Raw genomic sequence first — 22,945 nt, forward strand, 5'->3', positions numbered from 1 at the left:
AAAGCAAAGGTATCACTGTCTCAGCCACCAATGCAGATGATTTGGGAGAAGTCGGATTTTTACATCAGGGATGTTCAGCCTGTATTGTCTGCACTGACTCATGGCAGTGCCTCGGTGCCTTTATCCAGGACTTTCCCAGGGACCTAAATTTAGGCGAAATCTTTTCCTCAAAGCATCTTCGGAGTCAGCGGCTGAGAAAGAAGATGCAGATGAAGTACTTAACCCAATTTCCCCTGACCCAAATTCTTCCTGTGCTTTTCAAGGCCTGATCTTAAAATGAAACTGCAACGTACCTAATAGTAAGGTAAGTGATAAGACACACTCACTGCATACAGTCGGGTTTCGTAGTTAACTCCCATTAAAATCCAAATTCTTGGAAACGGTTTGAGTCATAGAATCCTAGACCCCAAACGCCATCCAGTCCAACCCCAGGCAGGAAGACACCATCAAAGCTCTCCCAACAGATGGCCAGCCAGCGTCTGCTTAAAAACCTCCAGAGAAGGAGACTCGACTACACTCCAAGGCAGCAGCGTTCTTCATGATGTTTAGGTGGGGTCCCTTTTTCTTGCAATTTGTGCAGGAATATTTGTTTCCATTACATTATGAAACAACAATAATTTTGCTTCAGAAAGCAGGCCTTATGAATACAGTATGTTCATATTCATTCATATGGCTTACGGTATGTTTGGTCAATGTGAGTCTCCTTTATAGAGAGAATATAAATAAACATCTCTGCTGTTTCAAAGACTAGAATACAATGGAGCCATGGATTCAAATTGCAGGAAAAGAGAATTCTCCTAAACATTAGGAATAACTTCCTGATAGTAAAGCTGTTTCATAGGAGAATATTCCACCTAGGAGTCCGGTGAAGTTTCCTTTTATGTAGGTTTTTAAACAGAAGCTGGATGGCCATCTGTCAGGAAGGATCAGATGGTATCTTCCTGCTTGGCAGAATGGGGTTGGACTGGATGGCCTTTGGGGTCTCATCCAATGGTAGGATTCCATGCAACGCCCTTGTATTCCACTCTCTATCACCCAATAAATAGTTTTACTATACTGCCATGAAGGGAATGCATGTACCATGATGATGATGATGATGATGATGATGACTATTATTATTATTATCTGTCTGGAGCAGAGGTCCCCAAACTATGGCTCGCGGGCCACATGTAGCCCAGCCATTTATCCGGCCCGCACGGCACAAAGGTAGAAGGGGGTTGGACTCAATGGCCCAAGGTGTCTCTTCCAACCATTATTATTATTATTACTATTATTATTATTATTATTATTATTATTATTATTATTATTAACATTGAGGCTAGGAGGCCATTTGTCAGGGGTGCTTTGCTTGTGCTTTTGGTGCACAAAGGTAGAAGGGGGTTGAACTCAATGGCCCAAGGGGTCTCTTCCAACCCTCTTTATTATTATTATTATTATTATTATTATTATTATTATTATTATTATTATTATTATTAACACTGAGGCTGGGAGGCCATCTGTCAGGGGTGCTTTGCTTGTGCCTTTGGTGCACAAAGGCAGGAGGGGGTTGGACTCAATGGCCCAAGGGGTCTCTTCCAACCATCTTTGTTGTTATTATTATTATTATTATTATTATTATTATTATTATTATTATTATTAACATTGAGGCTGGGTGGCCATCTGCCAGGGGTGCTTTGCTTGTACTTTTGGTGCACAAAGGCAGAAGGGGATTGGACTAAATGGCCCAAGGGATCTCTTCCAACCCTCTTTATATTATTATTATTATTATTATTATTATTATTATTATTATTATTAACATTGAGGCTGGGTGGCCATCTGCCAGGGGTGCTTTGCTTGTACTTTTGGTGCACAGAGGCAGAAGGGGATTGGACTAAATGGCCCAAGGGATCTCTTCCAACCCTCTTTATATTATTATTATTATTAGCCCTAGGGGTCTCTTCCAACCCTCATCATTATTACTATTATTATTAATAATAATAATATTGAGGCTGGGTGGCCATCTGTCAGGGGTGCTTTGCTTGTGCTTTCAGTGCACAAAGGCACAAGGGGATTGGACTCTATGGCCCAAAGGGTCTCTTCCAACACTCTTTGTTGTTGTTGTTGTTGTTGTTGTTGTTGTTTTTATTATTGCTCGGTGGCCAACTATAGTCCGGCCCTTCAATGGTCCAAAGGATCGTGAACTGGCCCCCTGTTTAAAAGGTTTGGGGACCCCTGGTCTGGAGGATGAGGTTGGACTGGGTGGCCCTTTGGGTCTCTTCCAACTCTTAGGATTCTAATCAGAAGAAAGGGAATGCATGTACCATATTGTTATTACTTTTTATTTTAATTATTCAATTTAAGAATAATAAATTATTACCATATTACCAAATCATAAAGATAACTTTGAGGGCGGACAAAGAGAGACCTGTACGGGATATATTGAGCATGGTGATCAGATCATGATATGAATAAACACAACAGTTTAAATGATAAATGTAACAAATCCAAGGCGGGGGGTGGCCGTGTGTGTTCACTCTGTCGCACCGCTCTGATAAGAGCCGACGACGCACAAGCGCACGTGCGCCACCAAGCCTCTTGCTCCGAATCAAGCCTCTCTGACGTCAGTTTCCTTCCTCCACTGAGAATATCTTGGCTCCACACACGCGGCGTGTTACCAGCCGGCGACTTGATGCGACATGCACAAACCGCCCACTTGCTCCCATTGCGAGCGCAAAACTGGGAAGATGCGGCGGGGGCGGCAGTGGCAGAGAGACCGTGGAAAAGGGCCATGCGATTTTCTCTTGCAGCCCTCCGCCATCAGGCAGCTTCATTCAAACTAGCTTGAGTTTCTCAACAAGACTCGGTTATTATGATGTCAAACCCGGGCAAGCCTATTCAACAAGGACAGTGAGAGGTCCTGAAAAAATTCTAGCAAGCATCAGAATATCTGAAGGCAATACCAAAGCCCATCCAGTCCAACCCCCGTCTACCATCTGAATCTTATGTTTCACATTCTAGTCTGCATTCTGTGCTTATCAAACGTTTTGAGTTTGGGACTGGCAATTATTTTTTTTTTTACCAATGTGTTGGAGTCTGGCAACAACTAGCATTTAGAGCAGGGGTCCTCAAACTTTTAAAGCAGAGGGCCGGTCCACAATCCTTCAGACTGTTGAGGGGCCGAATTATCATTTGGAAAAAAAACAAAAGCGAACAAATTCCTATGCACACTGCACATACCTTATTTGTAGTGCAAAACAACAACAATAGCAATGAAAGACCAATACAATATTTAAAAATGAAAATACTTTTTAACCAACATAAACCTATCAGGATTTCAATAGGAAGTGTGGGCCTGCTTCTGGCCAATGAGATAGTCAGGTTAATTAGGATTGTTGTTGTTGTTGTGTGTCTTCAAGTCAATCCAGACTTTGGGCGAGCCTAAGTCCAAAGTTATTTATTTATTCATTTACTACATTTATTTACTACATTTATATCCCACCTTTCTCACCCCAAAGGGAACTCAGAGCAGCTGTATGTACATACAATATATTATATTATTAGCATAGCAAAACATTAGCATTATATATTACTATATTGAACTATACCACTATACTGTAATATTATATGTAATATATAACATATAATTAATATTATTATATGGTATTATTATTAGTATTATATTGTATAAAATGATAATATTATCAGCAATATCATATGTATATACAATATATTATATTATTAAAACTGATATAAAAATATTATATTATAAATGAGGGCGGGGGCCAGGAAAATGACCTTGGAGGGCCGCATCCAGCCCCCGGGCCTTAGTTTGGGGACCCCTGATTTAGAGCAATGATGGGCAACCTTTTGCGCTTGGTGTGTCAAAATTCACCAAAAAAACCTAGCATGACTTGGGTGGTCTGTCACTTTGAGAAAAAAAAAACATAATTGTGCAATATGTATAGTTTAAATAACAAAAATATATAATTGTAATATATAACTGTATTTAATAAATCAAAAACTATTTACTACCATTATTTCCATGTACAACAATCTATGGGACCTCTTGCAATTTCCACACTGATTTCTCTCTATTGTAGTTTCAATGTAGTCATGAATAATGAATAATATAATAATAATAATATTATAGTAATCTATATATATATAAAAGGGTAATAAAATTTCGGCCTAGGACAAAACAACAAAACTACACATCCCAGAAACACTAAACTTGGCAGCATAATCCCTCATCCATGCCTCTACGTACATACAACAAAAAGATAAGAAAAATAAAGTCCTAATTAGAGGGAGAGGAATAATTGTTTTTATCCAATTGCTGCCAGTTAGAAGGCTAAGCTCCGCCCACTTGATCTCCTAGCAACCCACTCAGCCCAGGGGACAGGCAGAGTTAGGCCTCCCTTAGGCCTCTAAGATACATATTATCTGATTTAAACTGGATTATATGGCAGTGTAGACTCAAGGCCCTTCCACACAGCTATATTTATAATGGACTTAATGTCAGGGGAAAACCTTTACCCTTTACCTTAACTACCACCAATTCTTCAATACTTTATTTCCCATACCACCATACTTCGCCACAGCAACGCGTGGCCAGGCACAGCTAGTAATATAATAATATACTGCAATAATAATAGAATAATAATAGAATGATTATATATGTGTGTGTGTGTAATGTGCATAATTCCCATGGAGTAAACAACAAAACCACTGCACCAAATCACACCAAATTTGGCCACAAATGACATTAGTCATCCAATCAATCTGCATGCGGCAGCATGTCAGCAAAAATGACTAGCCGTGTCAGTGCTGACACGCGTGTCATAGGTTGGCCATCACTGATTTAGAGGATCATTGTTCTAGTAAAGGTAAAGGTTTCCCCTGACGTTAAGTCCAGTCATGTCTGACTCTGGGGGTTGGTGCTCATCTCCATTTCTAAGCCAAAGAGCCGGCGTTGTCCGTAGACACCTCCAAGATCATGTGGCTGGCATGACTGCATGGAACGCTGTTACTGTTTCTTTTGGAGCCAACCCAAGATTTTATCATTACATTTTTTTGTATGTGATCTTTTATGACTTGTTTTTATTGTTGATTGACTTGTTTTATTGCTTTGTTTTTATATTGTTGATGTCCGGGCTTGGCCCCATGTAAGCCGCCAACCGTGTCCATTTGGGGAGATGGGGCGGGGTATAAAAATAAAATTATTATATTATTACCTTCCCGACAGAGCGGTACCTATTGATCTACTCACACTTGCATGTTTTCGAACTATTAGGTTGGCAGAAGCTGGAGCTAACAGCGGGCGCTCACTCCGCTCTCGGGATTTGAACCTGGGACCTTTCAGTCAGCAGCTCAGCACTTTAACACACCGAGCCACCGGAGGCTCCAATGTTGTTCTACGTGACAGATATTTAAAGAAGCCTCCCGTATCATCTCTCAATCCCTTAAGACACTAAGTAGCTAATCCATCTTTCTATCTTTCCACAAGGCAAGGTTGGCATAAACTTCAGGGCGTTGACTGACATCTATCCCACTCCACCTATTCGCCGAAAGGTCTGTCACCAAAATGAGGCCAATACAAGGAGGGTTATTTGGATGGCGTATATGGGCCTTCAAATTGTCTGTCGATCTATGGCAACCCCATGAATCCAAAGGGTTTTCTTAAGCAAGGCATCTTCAGAGATGGTTTTGCCAGTTTGTCCTCTGAAATAGAGTCTACAGCACCTGCAATTCGTTGTTGGTCTCCCATCCAAGTACTACCCAGAGTTGATCCTGCTTAGCTTCGGACATCAGACAGGATCTAGTATCTTTAAGTAAAGGTAAAGGTTTCCCTGACATTAAGTCCAGTTGTGTCTACTCTGGGGGTTGGTGCTCATCTCCATTTCTAAGCCAAAGAACCGGCGTTGTCCATAGACACCTCCAAGGTCATGTGGCCAGCATGACTGCATGGAGCGCCGTTACCTTCCTGCAGAAGTGGCACCTATTGATCTACTCACATTTGCATATTTTCGAACTGCTAGGTTGGCAGAAGCTGGAGCTAACAGCAAGAGCTCATTTCGCTCCCCAGATTCAAGCCGGCAACCTTTTGGTCAGCAAGTTCAGCAGCTCAGTGGTTTAAACCACTGTGCCACCGTGGGTATCTTTAGCGGCCTGATAAAACATTGCATGATGCACTCCTCAGTTAGTATCTGGATGATCATACAATGTGGACACTAGGAAAGACTTACTCTTTTTCTGCCCTTTTGTTGGGTATTATTACTGTATTATTATTGTATGACACAGCAAACTAGATAGATATGCTGGATTTCGTATCACAAAATCACAAGTCGAACACTTCCCAAGTGTCTAGGACTGTGTGATGTATTTTCGGATGATGTGTGCAGATCCCAGTCGGATGGCCTTTTACAGTTGGCAGATCGTGATTTTGTCAATGTCTATTGTTTCCAAATGCCGGCTGAGATCTTTTGGCACGGCACCCAATGTGCCCATCACCACCAGGACCAACTGCACTGGTTTCTGCCAGAGTCTTTGAAGTTCAATCTTGAGGTCCTGATAGCGGCTGAGTTTTTCCTGTTGTTTTTCGTCAATACGACTGTCACCTGGGATGGCGACATCAATGATCCAAACCTTTTTCTTTTCCATAACTGTGATGTCTGGTGTGTTGTGTTCCAGAACTTTGTCAGTCTGGATTCGGAAGTCCCACAGTATCTTTGCGTGCTCATTTTCCACAACCTTTGCAGGTTTGTGATCCCACCAGTTCTTTACTGCTGGGAGGTGGTACTTGAGGCATAAGTTCCAATGAATCATTTGGGCCACATAGTTGTGCCTCTGTTTGTAGTCTGTCTGTGAGATTTTCTTACAGCAGCTGAGGAGATGATCCATGGTTTCGTCGGTTTCCTTGCACAGTCTGCATTTTGGGTCATCAGCTGATTTTTCGATCTTGGCCTTGATTGCCTTTGTCCTGATGTCTTGCTCCTGGGCTGCAAGGATCAGTCCTTCTGTCTCCTTCTTCAGGGTCCCATTTGTGAGCCAGAGCCAGGTCTTCTCCTTATCAACTTTTCCTTTAATTTTGTCAAGGAACTTTCCATGCAATGTTTTGTTGTGCCAGCTGTCAGCTCTAGTTTGTAGTGCGGTTTTCTTGCACTGGTTTTTTGTCTGCTGTGCTTTGAGAAGTTTCTGATTTTTGACTTCAATCAAAGCAGGTTCTTCACTTTGCTTTACATCTTCTGCCAGGGCATGTTCTTCTTCTTTGACTGCTTGTTTTACTTGCAAGAGTCCTCTGCCCCCTGATCTTCTAGGCAGATATAGCCGGTCAGCATCACTGCAGGGGTGCAGTGAATGACGAATGGTCATGAGTTTTCTTGTATTTCTGTCCAAATTGTCCAGTTTATTATTATTATTATTATTATTATTATTATTATTATTATTATTATTATTATGTTCTAAAAAGGACGGCAAAGAGGTTAGCTTTTCTAAAAATGCCATGGTCACGCAGTTGGAGTTACTTGAAGTTTTGGGCAACATAAATTCCCCCGGTTCCAGGAACTTTGGGAAGCCACTGAGCCATGTGTTAAATGCCTTTATTTCATTGCGCTTCGGGACTGCCCATGGATAATCTGCAAGTGAAGATAGTGGGGCATTTGGAGGAGAAGGTGTGACCCATCACCAAGTGAGATTAAGCTTTGCAGATGACGTGAGGCCAGTTGTGTACAGTCAGGGTGGGTCTGGGCATTGTTAAGGGGTCCAAAGGATCACCAGTCCAACCCATTGCTGCTTTGTATGTGCAGACGTGCCTTCATGTCTCCTGTTGACTTAAGGCGATGGCCATTAATTTCATAGGTTTTCCTTTGAACCATAGCCAACAGCACCTAGCATTCATTGATGGTCTTCCGTGCAAGTCCTAACAAGGGCTGGCCCTTCCTAACCTCCAAGATATGGTGGGATTTGGTGCCTTTTGGCTAGACATACCGTATAGACAGACTGGGCTGTGGCGCAGGCTGGAAAGCAAGCCAGCTGCAACAAATCAACAAATCACTCTGACCAAGAGGTCATGAGTTCGAGGCCAGCCTTCAGGGTGAGAAGGGCGGAATATAAATGCTGTAAATAAATAAATAAACATACTCGAGTATAAGCCGAGTTTTTCAGACCTTTTTTAGAACTAAAAAAGCCCACCTTGGCTTATGCTCGAGTGAGAGTTCCGGTTGGCTTATATTTGAGTCCGCTTATACTCAAGTATATATGGTACATTTATTATTTTTCTCTATTATTATTGATATTACAGTAGAGTCTCACTTATCCAACATAAATGGGCCGGCAGAACGTTGGATAAGCGAATATGTTGGATAATAAGGGGAGATTAAGGAGAAGCCTATTAAACACCAAATTAGGTTATGATTTTACAAATTAAGCACCAAAACATCATGTTAGACAACAAATTTGACAGAAAAAGTAGCTCAATACGCAGTAATGCTATGTAGTAATTACTGTATTTACGAATTTAGCACCAAAATATCATGATATAGAGTCTCACTTATCCAACATAAACGGGCCAGCAGAACATTGGATAAGCGAATATGTTGGATAATAAGGAAAGATTAAGGAGAAGCCTATTAAACATCAAATTAGGTTATGATTTTATAAATTAAGCACCAAAACATCATGTTATACAACACATTTGACAGAAAAAGTAGTTCAATATGCAGTAATGCTACGTAGTAATTACTGTATTTGCGAATTTAGCACCAAAATATCACGATGTATTGAAAACATTGTCTACAAAAATGCGTTGGATAATCCAGAACGTTGGATAAGCGAATGTTGGATAAGTGAGACTCTACTGTATTGAAAACATTGACTACAAAAAAAAAGGCTCGGGCTGTGGCGCAGGCTGGAGAGCAGCTGCAATGATTCACTGCAATGAATCACTCTGACCAGGAGGTCATGAGTTTGAGGCCCGCTTGGAGCCTATGTTTGTTTGTCTTTGTTCTATGTTAAAAGGCATTGAATGTTTGCCTATATGTGTAATGTGATCCGCCCTGAGTCCCCTTTGGGGTGAGAAGGGCGGAATATAAATGCTGTAAATAAATAAAAAATAAATACAAAAATGCCTTGGATAATCCAGAACCTTGGATAAGCGAGACTCTACTGTAGTAGTAGAACTCGTCAGTTTAAAATGATGGTTCCCCAAAAGCTTGGTAACTCCAATTGCACCAAGATGGCATTTCTCAAAACCTTATTGCCAAATGATTTATTTGCACTCTTAGCACTTTGGCCTAGATTCTTTGAACCTAATCCATGATTTTAACATTTTATCTTGTATGTGGTTTTTATACTTGTTTTATGGTTTGATTATTGGTTACATTGGTTTTCTTGTCTTGTTTTTATTGTTCTGTTCGGGCTTGGCCCCATGTAAGCCGCCCCGAGTCCCTTTGGGGAGATGGGGCGGGGTATAAGAATAAAATTATTATCATCATCATCATCATTATTATTATTATTATTATTATTATTATTATTATTATTATTATTATTATTATCTCTTCTGAAAATATATTCTCTCCCAAGGACCCAGGTTCCCATTGCCACCAACTGCCTGCATTCCCAAGGCATCTCAGCTTGGCACAGCCGGCTTGGCTTCCTTCTCTTCCGGCATCCAGCCCGCCGAGCTCTCCCCGCCTACCCATTCACAGATGGAAACCCCTTCACACTGCTGTTGTGTATGTGTGTGTGTGTGTGTGTGTCACTCTTTCCCCTCCCAAGCAGGAACCGCACGTGCTCCTGGCAATGCCTTTGGCTGTTCCGTCCATCTCCGTCCAGGACACCGTGTACTGTAGACGGGCCCGGTGCCAAGAGCTCATCGCTGGAGGAGAAGGAGGAGGAGGAGGGCGGCCGGGGAAAGGCAAGGCAGAGAAGGAAAAAGGCCTCCGGCTATAGGATCCAGCCTTCCTCAAACCCATCTTTGGCATCGTGCCCCAAAACAAAGGGGGTGCCAACCTTTGAGACTGTCGGGGACGCACTTGCATTCCAATAAATAGTTTTACTGTACCGCTAAGCCCTATCAGGAGCAGGTATTAATTTAGCTTGGAGAAGCAAAGGTTCAGAGAGGACATCTGCAAGGCATGTTTAAAATATTTAGGAGGATTCCTATTGAGGGAGGGGTTGTTCTAGAGCAGGGGTCCCCAAACTACAGCCCGCGGGCCACATGCGGCCCATCGAAGGCATTTATCCGGCCCCCACGGCACAAAGGCAAAAGGCCTAAGGGTCTCTTCCAAACCTCTTTTTTATTACAGTAGAGTCTCACTTATCCAAGCTAAACGGGCCGGCAGAAGCTTGGATAAGTGATTATCTTGGATAATAAGGAGGGATTAAGGAGAAGCCTATTAAACATCTAATTAGGTTATGATTTTACAAATTAAGCACCAAAACATCATGTTTTACAACAAATTTGACAGAAAAAGCAGTTCAATACGAAATAATGTTATGTTGTAATTACTGTACAGTAGAGTCTCACTTATCCAAGCTAAACGGGATGTCAGAAGCTTGGATAAGCGATTATCTTGGATAATAAGGAGGGATTAAGGAGAAGCCTATTAAACATCTAATTAGGTTATGATTTTACAAATTAAGCACCAAAACATCATATTTAACAACAAATTTGACAGAAAAAGCAGTTCAATACGAAATAATGTTATGTTGTAATTACTGTACAGTAGAGTCTCACTTATCCAAGCTAAACGGGATGTCAGAAGCTTGGATAAGCGATTATCTTGGATAATAAGGAGGGATTAAGGAGAAGCCTATTAAACATCTAATTAGGTTATGATTTTACAAATTAAGCACCAAAACATCATATTTAACAACAAATTTGACAGAAAAAGCAGTTCAATACGAAATAATGTTATGTTGTAATTACTGTACAGTAGAGTCTCACTTATCCAAGCTAAACGGGATGTCAGAAGCTTGGATAAGCGATTATCTTGGATAATAAGGAGGGATTAAGGAGAAGCCTATTAAACATCTAATTAGGTTATGATTTTACAAATTAAGCACCAAAACATGTTTTACAACAAATTTGACAGAAAAAGCAGTTCAATACGCAGTAATGTTACGTTGTAATTACTGTATTTACAAATTTAACACCAAAATATCACGATATATTGAAAACATTCACTACAAAAATGGCTTGGATAATCCAGAAACTTGGATAAGCGAGGCTTGGATAAGTGAGACTCTACTGTATTATTATATTGTATGACACGGCAAACAAGATAGATATGATGGATTTCGTATCACAAAATCACAAGTCAAACACTTCCCAAGTGTCTAGGACTGTGTGATGTATTTTCGGATGATGTGCGCAGATCCCAGTAGGGTGGCCTTTTGCAGTTGGCAGATCGTAATTTTGTCAATGCCTATTGTTTCCAAATGCCAGCTGAGATCTTTTGGCACGGCATCCAATGTGCCGATCACCACCGGGACCACCTGCACTGGTTTCTGCCAGAGTCTTTGAAGTTCAATCTTGAGGTCCTGATAGCGGCTGAGTTTTTCCTGTTGTTTTTCGTCAATGCGACTGTCACCTGGGATGGCAACATCAATGATCCAAACCTTTTTCTTTTACACAACTGTGATGTCTGGTGTGTTGTGTTCCAGAACTTTGTCAGTCTGGATTCGGAAGTCCCACAGTATCTTTGCGTGTTCATTTTCCATAACCTTTGCAGGTTTGTGATCCCACCAGTTCTTTACTGCAGGGAGGTGGTACTTGAGGCTTAAGTTCCAATGGATCATTTGGGCCACATAGTTGTGCCTCTGTTTGTAGTCTGTCTGTGCGATTTTCTTACAACAGCTGAGGATATGATCAATGGTTTCATCAGTTTCCTTGCACAGTCTGCATTTTAGGTCATCAGCTGATTTTTCGATCTTGGCCTGAATGGCCATTGTCCTGATGTCTTGCTCCTGGGCTGCAAGGATCCGGCCTTGTTTCTCCTTCTTCAGGGTCCCATTCGTGAGCCAGAGCCAGGTCTTCTCCTTCTCAGCTTTTCCTTCAATTTTGTCAAGGAACTTTCCATGCAATGTTTTGTTGTGCCAGCTGTCAGCTCTAGTTTGTAGTGCTGTTTTCTTGTACTGGTTTTTTTGTCTGCTGTGCTTTGAGGAGTTTCTGATTTTTGACTTCAATCAAAGCAGGTTCTTCACTTTGCTTTACATATTATTATTATTATTGTTATTAATAATAATAATAATTTAATATTATTATTAACTTTAATATTAATTTAATATTTATTACTATTATTATTATTATTACTAGAGATCCCAAGGGCCATCCAATCCAACTCCGTGCAGGAAGACACAATCAAAGCACCCCCGACAGATGGCCATCCACTCTTTCATCCATTGAATTCAATGGGGCTTGACACCAGAATGGAGCCAGGGAAATGGGAGAAACAGGAGAGCAAATGGGGAGCGTCTACCAAGCCAGCCCCATTCTGTTTGCTTCCCTCCCACGCCAGGGCCTCTTTCCCTCTGGGACGGGTGGGAACGCGATGTTCCTGGCCAAGTGCCAGCTTCCCCACCCCATAGCTTTACATCGGTATATTATTTATTGTGTACATAAAGGGGAGGGGCGAGCCACCTTTTTTTCACCTGGTGCACAAAAGCACACCGTTCCTTTCCCCGCTGCTTTTGCAGATCCGCCGGATAGGATTTCAACCCTTGAATCCCAGCATTGACGTTTGCAAAAATCTCACCGTTGCGCCCATTTCACAGGTGGCAAAGGAATAATAATAAATGCAGTCCTAAAACTCAACGGCATAGCAACTACACACAAACTCAAATCGCCTTCCCTTTGAAGGTGCACATCTGCACTTTTTTCATGTGAATTCTCGCTCTGAAAGAGACCCCAAAGTGGTGAACAATAAAAACAATGCAATATATTATTTAAAATCTGGAAAAAAAACATAAATAGGGAGTGCTATTGCCACTAGTTTAGCAATACAGTGCATCTTCCCCAGTGAGTGAAGGTGACGCAATGCATATCCAGCTGTCCTAATTTAGCAGAGAAATGTTCAATGAATCCTCCGTCATCCCGTTATTATTATTATTATTATTATTATTATTATTATTATTGTATGACACTGCAAACAAGATAGATATGCTGGATTTCGTTGTTGTTGTTGTTGTTGTTGTTGTTGTTGTTATTATTATTATTATTATTATTTCCCCTATTTTGCAATGTCTCGGTTTCATTCTCCGGCTTTCCTATTTTAGGTGCATCTACACTCTGGAACGAATGTGGCTTGATACCGCTTTGACTGCTATGGGATCCTGGGAGTTGTAGTTTTCCAAGGATCTTCTCTGCTATAAAACCCTGGTGCCTTGCAAAACTACAACTCTTGTGCTCCCTTAGCATTGAGTCATGGCAGCCAAAGTGGTGTCAAACCCCATTCATTCCACAGTGTAGATGTACCCATTTGACTGCCACGGGATTCTGGGAGTTGTAGTTTTCCAAGGATCTTCTCCGCTATAAAATGCTAGTGTCTTGCCAAATGACCACTCCCAGGATCCCTTAGTGATGAATCATGGCAGTGAAAGTGGTGTCAAACCGCATTCATTCCACAGGGTCCTGGGAATTGTAGTTTTCCAAGGATCTTCTCTGCTATAAAATGCTAGTGTCTTGCCAAATGACAACTCCCAGGATCCCTTAGCATTGAGCCATGGCAGTCAAAGTGGTGTCAGACCGCATTCATTCCACAGTGGAGATGCACCCCTTTGACTGCCATGGGATTCTGGGAGTTGTAGTTTTCCAAGGGTCTTCCCTGCTATAAAACGCTGATGATTCACCAAACGTCTCATAATTCCTTAGCATTGAGCCATGGCAGTCAAAGTGGTGTCAAACCACATTTATTCCACAGTGTAGACGCCCCCCTCTGACTGCCATGGAATCCTGGAAGTTGTAGTTTCCCAAGGGTCTTCTGGTGCCTCACCAAATTACAACTCTCATGTTCCTTTAGCATTGAGCCATGGCAGTCAAAGTGGTGTCAGACCGCATTCATTTCACAGGGTCCTGGGAATTGTAGTTTTCCAAGGATCTTCTCTGCTATAAAATGCTAGTGTCTTGCCAAATGACAACTGCCAGGATCCTTTAGCATTGAGCCGTGGCAGTCAAAGTGGTGTCAAACCACATTCATTCCACAGTGTAGACACCCCCCTCTGACTGCCATGGAATCCTGGAAGTTGTAGTTTCCCAAGGGTCTTCTGGTGCCTCACCAAATTACAACTCTCATGTCCCCTTGGCATTGAGCCGTGGCAGTCAAAGTGGTGTCAGACCACATTCATTCCACAGGGTCCTGGGAATTGTAGTTTTCCAAGGATCTTCTCTGCTATAAAATGCTAGTGTCTTGCCAAATGACAACTCCCAGGATCCTTTAGCATTGAGCCATGGCAGTCAAAGTGGTGTCAAACCACATTCATTCCACAGTGTAGACACCCCCCTCTGACTGCCATGGAATCCTGGGAGCTGTAGTTTCCCAAGGGTCTTCTGGTGCCTCACCAAATTACAACTCTCATGTCCCCTTGGCATTGAGCCGTGGCAGTCAAAGTGGTGTCAGACCACATTCATTCCACAGGGTCCTGGGAATTGTAGTTTTCCAAGGATCTTCTCTGCTATAAAATGCTAGTGTCTTGCCAAATGACAACTCCCAGGATCCTTTAGCATTGAGCCATGGCAGTCAAAGTGGTGTCAAACCACATTCATTCCACAGTGTAGACACCCCCCTCTGACTGCCATGGAATCCTGGGAGCTGTAGTTTCCCAAGGGTCTTCTGGTGCCTCACCAAATTACAACTCTCATGTTCCCTTAGCATTGAGCCATGGCAGTCAAAGTGGTGTCAAACCACATTCATTCCACAGTGTAGACACCCCCCTCTGACTGCCATGGAATCCTGGAAGTTGTAGTTTCCCAAGGGTCTTCTGGTGCCTCACCAAATTACAACTCTCATGTCCCCTTGGCATTGAGCCGTGGCAGTCAAAGTGGTGTCAGACCACATTCATTCCACAGGGTCCTGGGAATTGTAGTTTTCCAAGGATCTTCTCTGCTATAAAATGCTAGTGTCTTGCCAAATGACAACTCCCAGGATCCTTTAGCATTGAGCCATGGCAGTCAAAGTGGTGTCAAACCACATTCATTCCACAGTGTAGACACCCCCCTCTGACTGCCATGGAATCCTGGGAGCTGTAGTTTCCCAAGGGTCTTCTGGTGCCTCACCAAATTACAACTCTCATGTTCCCTTAGCATTGAGCCATGGCAGTCAAAGTGGTGTCAAACCACATTCATTCCACAGTGTAGACACCCCCCTCTGACTGCCATGGAATCCTGGGAGCTGTAGTTTCCCAAGGGTCTTCTGGTGCCTCACCAAATTACAACTCTCATGTTCCCTTAGCATTGAGCCATGGCAGTCAAAGTGGTGTCAAACCACATTCATTCCACAGTGTAGACACCCCCCTCTGACTGCCATGGAATCCTGGGAGCTGTAGTTTCCCAAGGGTCTTCTGGTGCCTCACCAAATTACAACTCTCATGTTCCCTTAGCATTGAGCCGTGGCAGTCAAAGTGGTGTCAGACCGCATTCATTCCACATTGGAGATGCACCCCTGCTATGGGATCCTGGGAATTGTAGTTTTCCAAGGCTCTTCCCTGCTATAAAACGCTCATAATTCCTTAGTATTGAGCCATGGCAGTCAAAGTCGTATCAAACCACATTCATTCCACAGTGTAGATGCCCCCCTCTGACTACCATGGAATCCTGGGAGTTGTAGTTTCCCAAGGGTCTTCTGGTGCCTCACCAAATCACAACTCTCATGTTCCCTTGGCATTGAGCTGTGGCAGTCAAAGTGGTGTCAAACCGCATTCATTCCACAGTGTAGACGCCCCCCTCTGACTGCCATGGAATCCTGGGAGTTGTAGTTTCCCAAGGATCTTCTGGTGCCTTCACATTTCAACTCTCATGTTCCCTTAGCATTGAGCCGTGGCAAAGTGGTGTCAAACTGCATTCATTCCACAGTGTAGACGCCCCCCTCTGGCTGCCATGGAATCCTGGGAGCTGTAGTTTCCCAAAGGTCTTCTGGTGCCTCACCACATTACAACTCTCATGTCCCCTTGGCATTGAGCCGTGGCAGTCAAAGTGGTGTCAGACCGCATTCATTCCACAGTGGAGATGCACCCCTGCTATGGGATCCTGGGAATTGTAGTTTTCCAAGGGTCTTCCCTGCTATAAAACGCTCATAATTCCTTAGCATTGAGCCATGGCAGTCAAAGTGGTGTCAAACCACATTCATTCCACAGTGTAGATGCACCCCTGTGACTGCCGTGTCTCCGTGCTAAGAGTTGTAGTATGGCGAGGCAATAGAAGACCACTGGAAAATGACAACTCCCAGGATCCCATGGCAGTCAAAAGTGGTGCCAAACTGCATTCATTCCACAGTGTAGATGCAATCCCTGATGTTGCTTGACCTCATGTGTCCCGGTGGGTACGGATGAGTGTGTAATGGAAAGAAAGATGCATTGCATAGCCTGAAGGATCTGCGACCCATTAGCGGCTGCATTCCCAAAACAGACGGAGCGCCTCTCTGGCATTCCTCGGGAGGGAGCGAGGATGCTAAATCCGGCCTGCCTTTGGCCCCTTTCCACGGCCTGTTCTCGGGCCGCGCCAAGGGACGGAGCCAAGAACATACATAGCGTGTGAATAAACACAGGGAGTCGGAACAAACCTCCGAGCAGCGGACGGAGACGTTCCTCGCAAGCGGCGCCAAGGTTGCCGACTCTCACCCACTGCCCTATAAAACCGAGACGGGACCCAAGGATCCGGACAGCTGGCTGCAAACCAGGCCTGGGCAAACTTTGGCCCTCCAGGTGTTTTGGACTTCAACTCACACAATTCCTAACAGCCGGTAGGCTGTTAGGAATTGTGTGAGTTGAAGTCCAAAACACCTGGAGGGCCAAAGTTTGCCCAGGGCTGCTGTAAGAATTCAATGATTGCAAGTTTCTTCGATGGCAAAGACACAATCGATTGCAAGAGGCACAATCATTTCAGTCCCAACAACAAGATATAGGTATCATTTAAAGCCATATAATATAATATATATATATATATGGAGCCCCGGTGGCGAAGTGTGTTAAAGCACTGAGCTGCCGAACTTGCAGACCGAAAGGTCCCAGGTTCAAACACCGGCGATATTGCCATATAAAATCCATATTGTCTGCTTTGAACTGGATTATATGAGTCTACACTATCATATAGGAGCCCCTGTAGCGCAGCGTGTGAAAGCTGAGCTGCTGAATTTGTGGACCGAAAGGTCGCAGGTTCGAATCCAGGGAGTGGAGTGAGCTCCTGCTGTTAGCCCCAGCTTCTGCCAACCTAGCAGTTCAAAAAACATGCCAATGTGAGTAGATCAATAGGTACCGCTCCGGCGGGAAGGTGCCGGCCACATGACCTTGGAGGTGTCTACGGACAACGCTGGCTCTTCGGCTTAGAAATGGAGTTGAGCACCAACCCCCAGAGTCAGACATGCCTGGACTTAACGTCAGGGGAAACCTTTACGTATATATATATATATATGTATATATACAGTAGAGTCTCACTTATCCAACATAAACGGGCCGGCAGAATGTTGGATAAACAAATATGTTGGATAATAAGGAGGCATTAAGGAAAAGCCTATTAAATATCAAATTAGGTTATGATTTTACATATGAAGCACCAAAACATCATGTCAGACAACAAATTTGGCAGAAAAAGTAGTTCAATACGCAGTAATGCTATATAGTAATTACTGTATTTATGAATTTAGCACCAAAATATCACGATAAATTGAAAACATTGACTACAAAAATGCATTGGATAATCCAGAACGCTGGATAAGTGAGTGTTGGATAAGTGAGACTCTACTGTGTGTGTGTGTGTGTGTGTGTGTGTGTGTGTGTGTGTATATATATATATATATATATATATATATATATATATATATATAGTATAATATATACTGGCATATAATGCAATTTGAACTGGATTATCAGTGCAGACCTTGGTCCCTTCTACACTGCCATATAAAATCCATCTTATCTGCTTTGAACTGGATTATATGGCTGTGTAAAGGTAAAGGTTTCCCCTGACGTTAAGTACAGTCGAGTCCGACTCTGGGGGTTGGTGCTCATCTCCATTTCTAAGCCGAAGAGCCAGCGTTGTCCGTAGACACCTCCAAGGTCATGTGGCTGGCATGACTGCATGGAGCGCCCTTACCTTCCCACTGGAGCAATATCTATTGATCTAATCACATTTGCATGTTTTCGAACCGCTAGGTTGGCAGAAGCTGGGGCTAACAGCAGGAGCTCTCTCCACTCCCCAGATTCGAACCTGCGACCTTTCAGTCCACAAGTTCAGCAGCTCAGTGCTTTCACACACTGCGCCACTGGGAGCTCCTATATGACAGTGTAGACTCATATAATCCAGTTCAAAGCAGACAATATGGATTTTATATGGCAATATCCTCCCCTTCTACACTGCCATATAAAATCCCGATTATCTACCTTGAACTGGATTATATGGCAGTGTAAACTCATACAATCCAGTGCAAATCGGATAATCTGGATTCAGAAACTGGATTATACGGCAGTGTAGATCCAGCCTAAGGTCCTTTGTACACTGCCATATAATCCAGACTATCAAATCCAGACTATTAACACACTATGGCACCGGGGGCTCTCTGCTTTGATAGTCTGGATTATATGAATCTAGATTATCTGCTTTGAACTGGATTGTATGAGTCTAAAGGTAAGGTAAAGGTTTCCCCCTGATGTTAAATCCAGTCGAGTCCGACTCTGGGGGTTGTTGCTCATCTCCATTTCTAAGCCGAAGAGCCGGCGTTGTCCGTAGACACCTCCAGGTCATGTGGCCGGCATGACTGCATGGAGCGCCGTTACCTTCCCGCCGGAGCTGTACCTATTTATCTACTCACATTTGCATGTTTTCGAACTGCTAGGTTGGCAGAAGCTGAAGCTAACAGCGGGCACTCACTCCGCTCCCGGGATTTGAACCTGGCACCTTTTGGTCCGCAATTCAGCAGCTCAGCGCTTTAACACACTGTGCCACCAGGGGCCCCTTGTATGAGTCTACACTGCCCTATAATCCAGTTCAATGCAGATAATCTGGATTTTATATGGCAGTATTGAGAAAATCCAGCACACATCCCTAGCTCAATCTACGCACTTTAATAGTGTTCTGCATGAAGCAAATTTTGTACGCAACGAACAACCAGTAAGTAAAGTTGTCACTCTCTAATGAATCCATATGGGCAATTTTGGATTTTGGAGTATTTTGGAGCTTTAGATCAGGGATGCCCACCCTGCGTTGTACGGCTTGGCTCCAAATCTAATCCGAAAGTGAGAAAACAGCACAGATGTCCGGATTCCTCCGTCGTTCCACTCTTCTCTTGGCAGGAAACCAAGCGTGCCTTCCAACACACACACACAAACACCTTGTGCCACATTCATTCCATTCATCTCCATAGAAGCACAAATACATATTTTAACTATGCACAAAAAGAATAATAATTTGAGCTCTTGCAGAACAGAGGTTCAAAGCATGGAATTGCAAAGAGGCAGGTTCTTCTCTGCTCTGTTTAAAGGTATTTGGCAGGGAAGCAACCGGGCTTTGAATCTGCAAGGCTAATCAATACTAATCAAGCTGGCCACACTCATACTTGCCTCCAAGAGACAAGAATTCCTTCTCTCACCCTGGACATTAGTCCACAGATATATAAACCCCACTTGCCTAGTTTCCAACAGACCTCACAACCTCTGAGGATGCCTGCCATAGATGCGGGCAAAATGACAGGAGAGAATGCTTCTGGAACATGGCCATGGGTGGAAAACTCACAGCAACCTAGTGATTCCGGCCATGAAAGCCTTCAACAACACAACAATAATAATAAAAAATAATAATAATTGTTAATAATAATAATAATAATTGTTAATAACAATAATAATAATACTCGAGTATAGGTAAAGGTAAAGGTTTCCCCTGACGTTAAGTCCAGTCATGTCTGATTCTGGGGGTTGATGCTCATCTCCATTTCTAAGCCGAAGAGCTGGCGTTGTCCGTAGACACCTCCAAGGTCATGACTGCATGGAGCGCTGTTACCTTCCCGCCGGAGCAGTACCTATTGATCTACTCACATTGGCATTTTTCGAACTGCTAAGTTGGCAGGAGCTGGAGCTAACAGCAGGCGCTCACGCCGCTCCCGGGATTTGAACCTGGGACCTTTCGGTCTGCAAGTTCAACAGCTCAGTGTTTGAACACACTTCACCACTGGGGCTCCTATACTCGAGTATAGGTAAGGTAAAGGTTTCCCCTGACGTTAAGTCCAGTTGTGTCCGACTCTAGGGGTTGGTGCTCATCTCCATTTCTAAGCTAAAGAGCTGGCGTTGTCCGTAGACACCTCCAAGGTCATGTGGCCGGCATGACTGCATATACCAGGGGTCCCCAAACTAAGGCCCGGGGGCCAGATGCGGACCATCGAAGCTATTTATCCGGCCCCCACGGCACAAGGGCAGAAGGGGGTTGGGCTAAATGACCCAAGGGGTCTCTTCTTCTCTTACAACCCTTATTATTATTATTATTATTATTAGTAGTAGTAGTAGTAGTAGTAGTAGTAGTAGTATTATTAAACATTGAGGCTGGGTGGCCATCTGTCAGGGGTGCTTTGCTTGTGCTTTCGGTGCACAAGGGCAGAAGGGGATTGGACTAAATGGCCCAAGGGTTGTCTTCCAGCCCTCTTTTTATTATTATTATTATTATTATTATTATTATTATTATTATTATTTATTATTATTAACATTGAGGCTGGGAGGCCATCTGTCAGGGGTGCTTTGCTTGTGCTTTTGGCGCGCAAAGGCAGAAGGGGATTGGACTCAATGGCCCAAAGGGTCTCTTCCAACCCTCTTTATTATTGTTGTTGTTGTTGTTGTTATTAATTATTATTGCTCGGTGGCCAACTATAGTCCGGCCCTCCAACGGTCCGAAGGATCGTGAACCGGCCTCCTGTTTAAAAAGTTTGGGGACCCCTGGCATATACGGTAAATAATAACAGTGTAAAAACATTATTAAAATACAGCAAATACATTAATCCGCTTGCCTAATTTACAGCAGACTTCACAACCTCTGAGGATACCTGCCAAAACGTCACGAGATAATGCTTCTGGAACATGGCTATACACCCCAGAAAACTCACAGCAAACTAGTGATTCTGGCCATGAAAGCCTTCAACAACACCTATCATACAGCTTGGCAACAGATGTGGGTTTGGATGCCCCTGTTTGCCCTTTACGGGGTGCCATGTATATGGTGTCCAAACCAAGGAATGTAGTGTTTATAGCAGGGGTCCTCAAACTTTTTAAGTGGAGGGCTGGTTCATGGTCCCTCAAGCTGTTGAGGGGCCGAATTATCTTTTGAAAAAAAAATATGAACAAATTCCTATGCACACTGCACATGTCTTATTTGTAGTGCAAAAAAACAAAACAAAACCAACAACTATTTATTTACTACATTTATACCCCACCCTCTCTCACTCCGAAGAGGACTCAGAGTGGTTTACAAGTTGTATGTACATCTATATATATATAAAAGAGTGATGGCATCACGGCAACCCACAAAACAACAAAACTACAGGCCCCCCAACCTCGAAATTTGACAACACAACCCATCATCCACACCTCTAGGTTGTTACAACAAAAAGAAAAGAAAAATAAAGTCGTAATTAGAGAGAGAGGAATAATTGCTTTTATCCAATTGCTGCCATTTAGAAGGCTCTAAGCTCTGCCCACTTGGTCTCCTAGCACCCCAATAATAAATAATAAAAAACACTAAAAAATTAATACAATAAAATACTATAATAACAGAAAATAACTAAAAATGATACAAGAAAATAATAAAATATAATAAATAAAAATATAACTTACAATAAAATTAATTAAAAAATGCAAATAACGTCAAATAAAAATTACACAACAATTTTTAACCAATACCACCACCATTTTGCCACAGCAACGCGTGGCCGGGCACAGCTAGTACAATATATTATATTATTGGCATAGCACAATATTAGCATTATATATTACTATATTGTCCTATACTACTACCATAATATTATTAGTAATATTACATTTAATATACAATGTATAATTAATATTATTATATTGTACAGTTATTAGTATTGTATTGCATTATAATATTAGTATCAATATTATATGTATACACAATATATTCAATTATTACCATAGCACAATATTAGTAAATGACAGAATACAATATTTAAAAATAAAAACAATTTTAACCAACATAAACCTATCAGGATTTCAGTGGGAAGTATGGTCCTGCTTCTGGCCAATGAAATAGTCAAGTTAAGTAGGATTGTTGGTATTGTGTGCCTTCAAGTCATTTCAGACTTTGGGCGACGCGAAGTCTAAAACTGAGGGCGGGGGCCAGGTAAATGACCTTGGAGGGCCGCATCCGGCCCCCGGGCCTTAGTTTGGGGACCCCTGGTTTATAGACTTGGGCCACATCTCCAGGACGTGTCACTTCTGTATACGCAAGTATTGCGAAACCCAGAAATAAAAATACAAAAGACTGTGGGTCCCATGCAAGACTTTGGCAAGAGATGTGGGTCTGGATGCCCCTTTCCCGGTGCGAACCCCATGCCCCCTGAAGGAGCCCTTAGGACAGGGGTCCCCAAATATTTAAAGAGGGAGCCAGTTTATGATCCTTCGGACTGTTGGAGGGCCGGACTATAGTTGGCCACCGAGCAATAATAATTAATAATAGTAATAATAATAACAAAATAATAATAACAACAATAATAATAATAAAAAGAGGGTTGGAAGAGACCCTTTGGGCCATTCAGTCCAATCT

At 42.8% G+C, this 22,945-nt stretch overlaps 1 protein-coding gene across 2 annotated transcripts in view; it reads right to left on the minus strand.

The window, feature by feature from the left end:
* Window positions 1-22,945, minus strand: part of hif3a (hypoxia inducible factor 3 subunit alpha) — a 103,321-nt gene that overhangs the window by 51,987 nt on the left and 28,389 nt on the right. The window lies entirely within an intron of this gene.

Source organism: Anolis carolinensis, unplaced genomic scaffold (assembly GCF_035594765.1).
Source record: "Anolis carolinensis isolate JA03-04 unplaced genomic scaffold, rAnoCar3.1.pri scaffold_10, whole genome shotgun sequence".
In the NCBI taxonomy this organism is placed as follows: domain Eukaryota; kingdom Metazoa; phylum Chordata; class Lepidosauria; order Squamata; family Dactyloidae; genus Anolis; species Anolis carolinensis.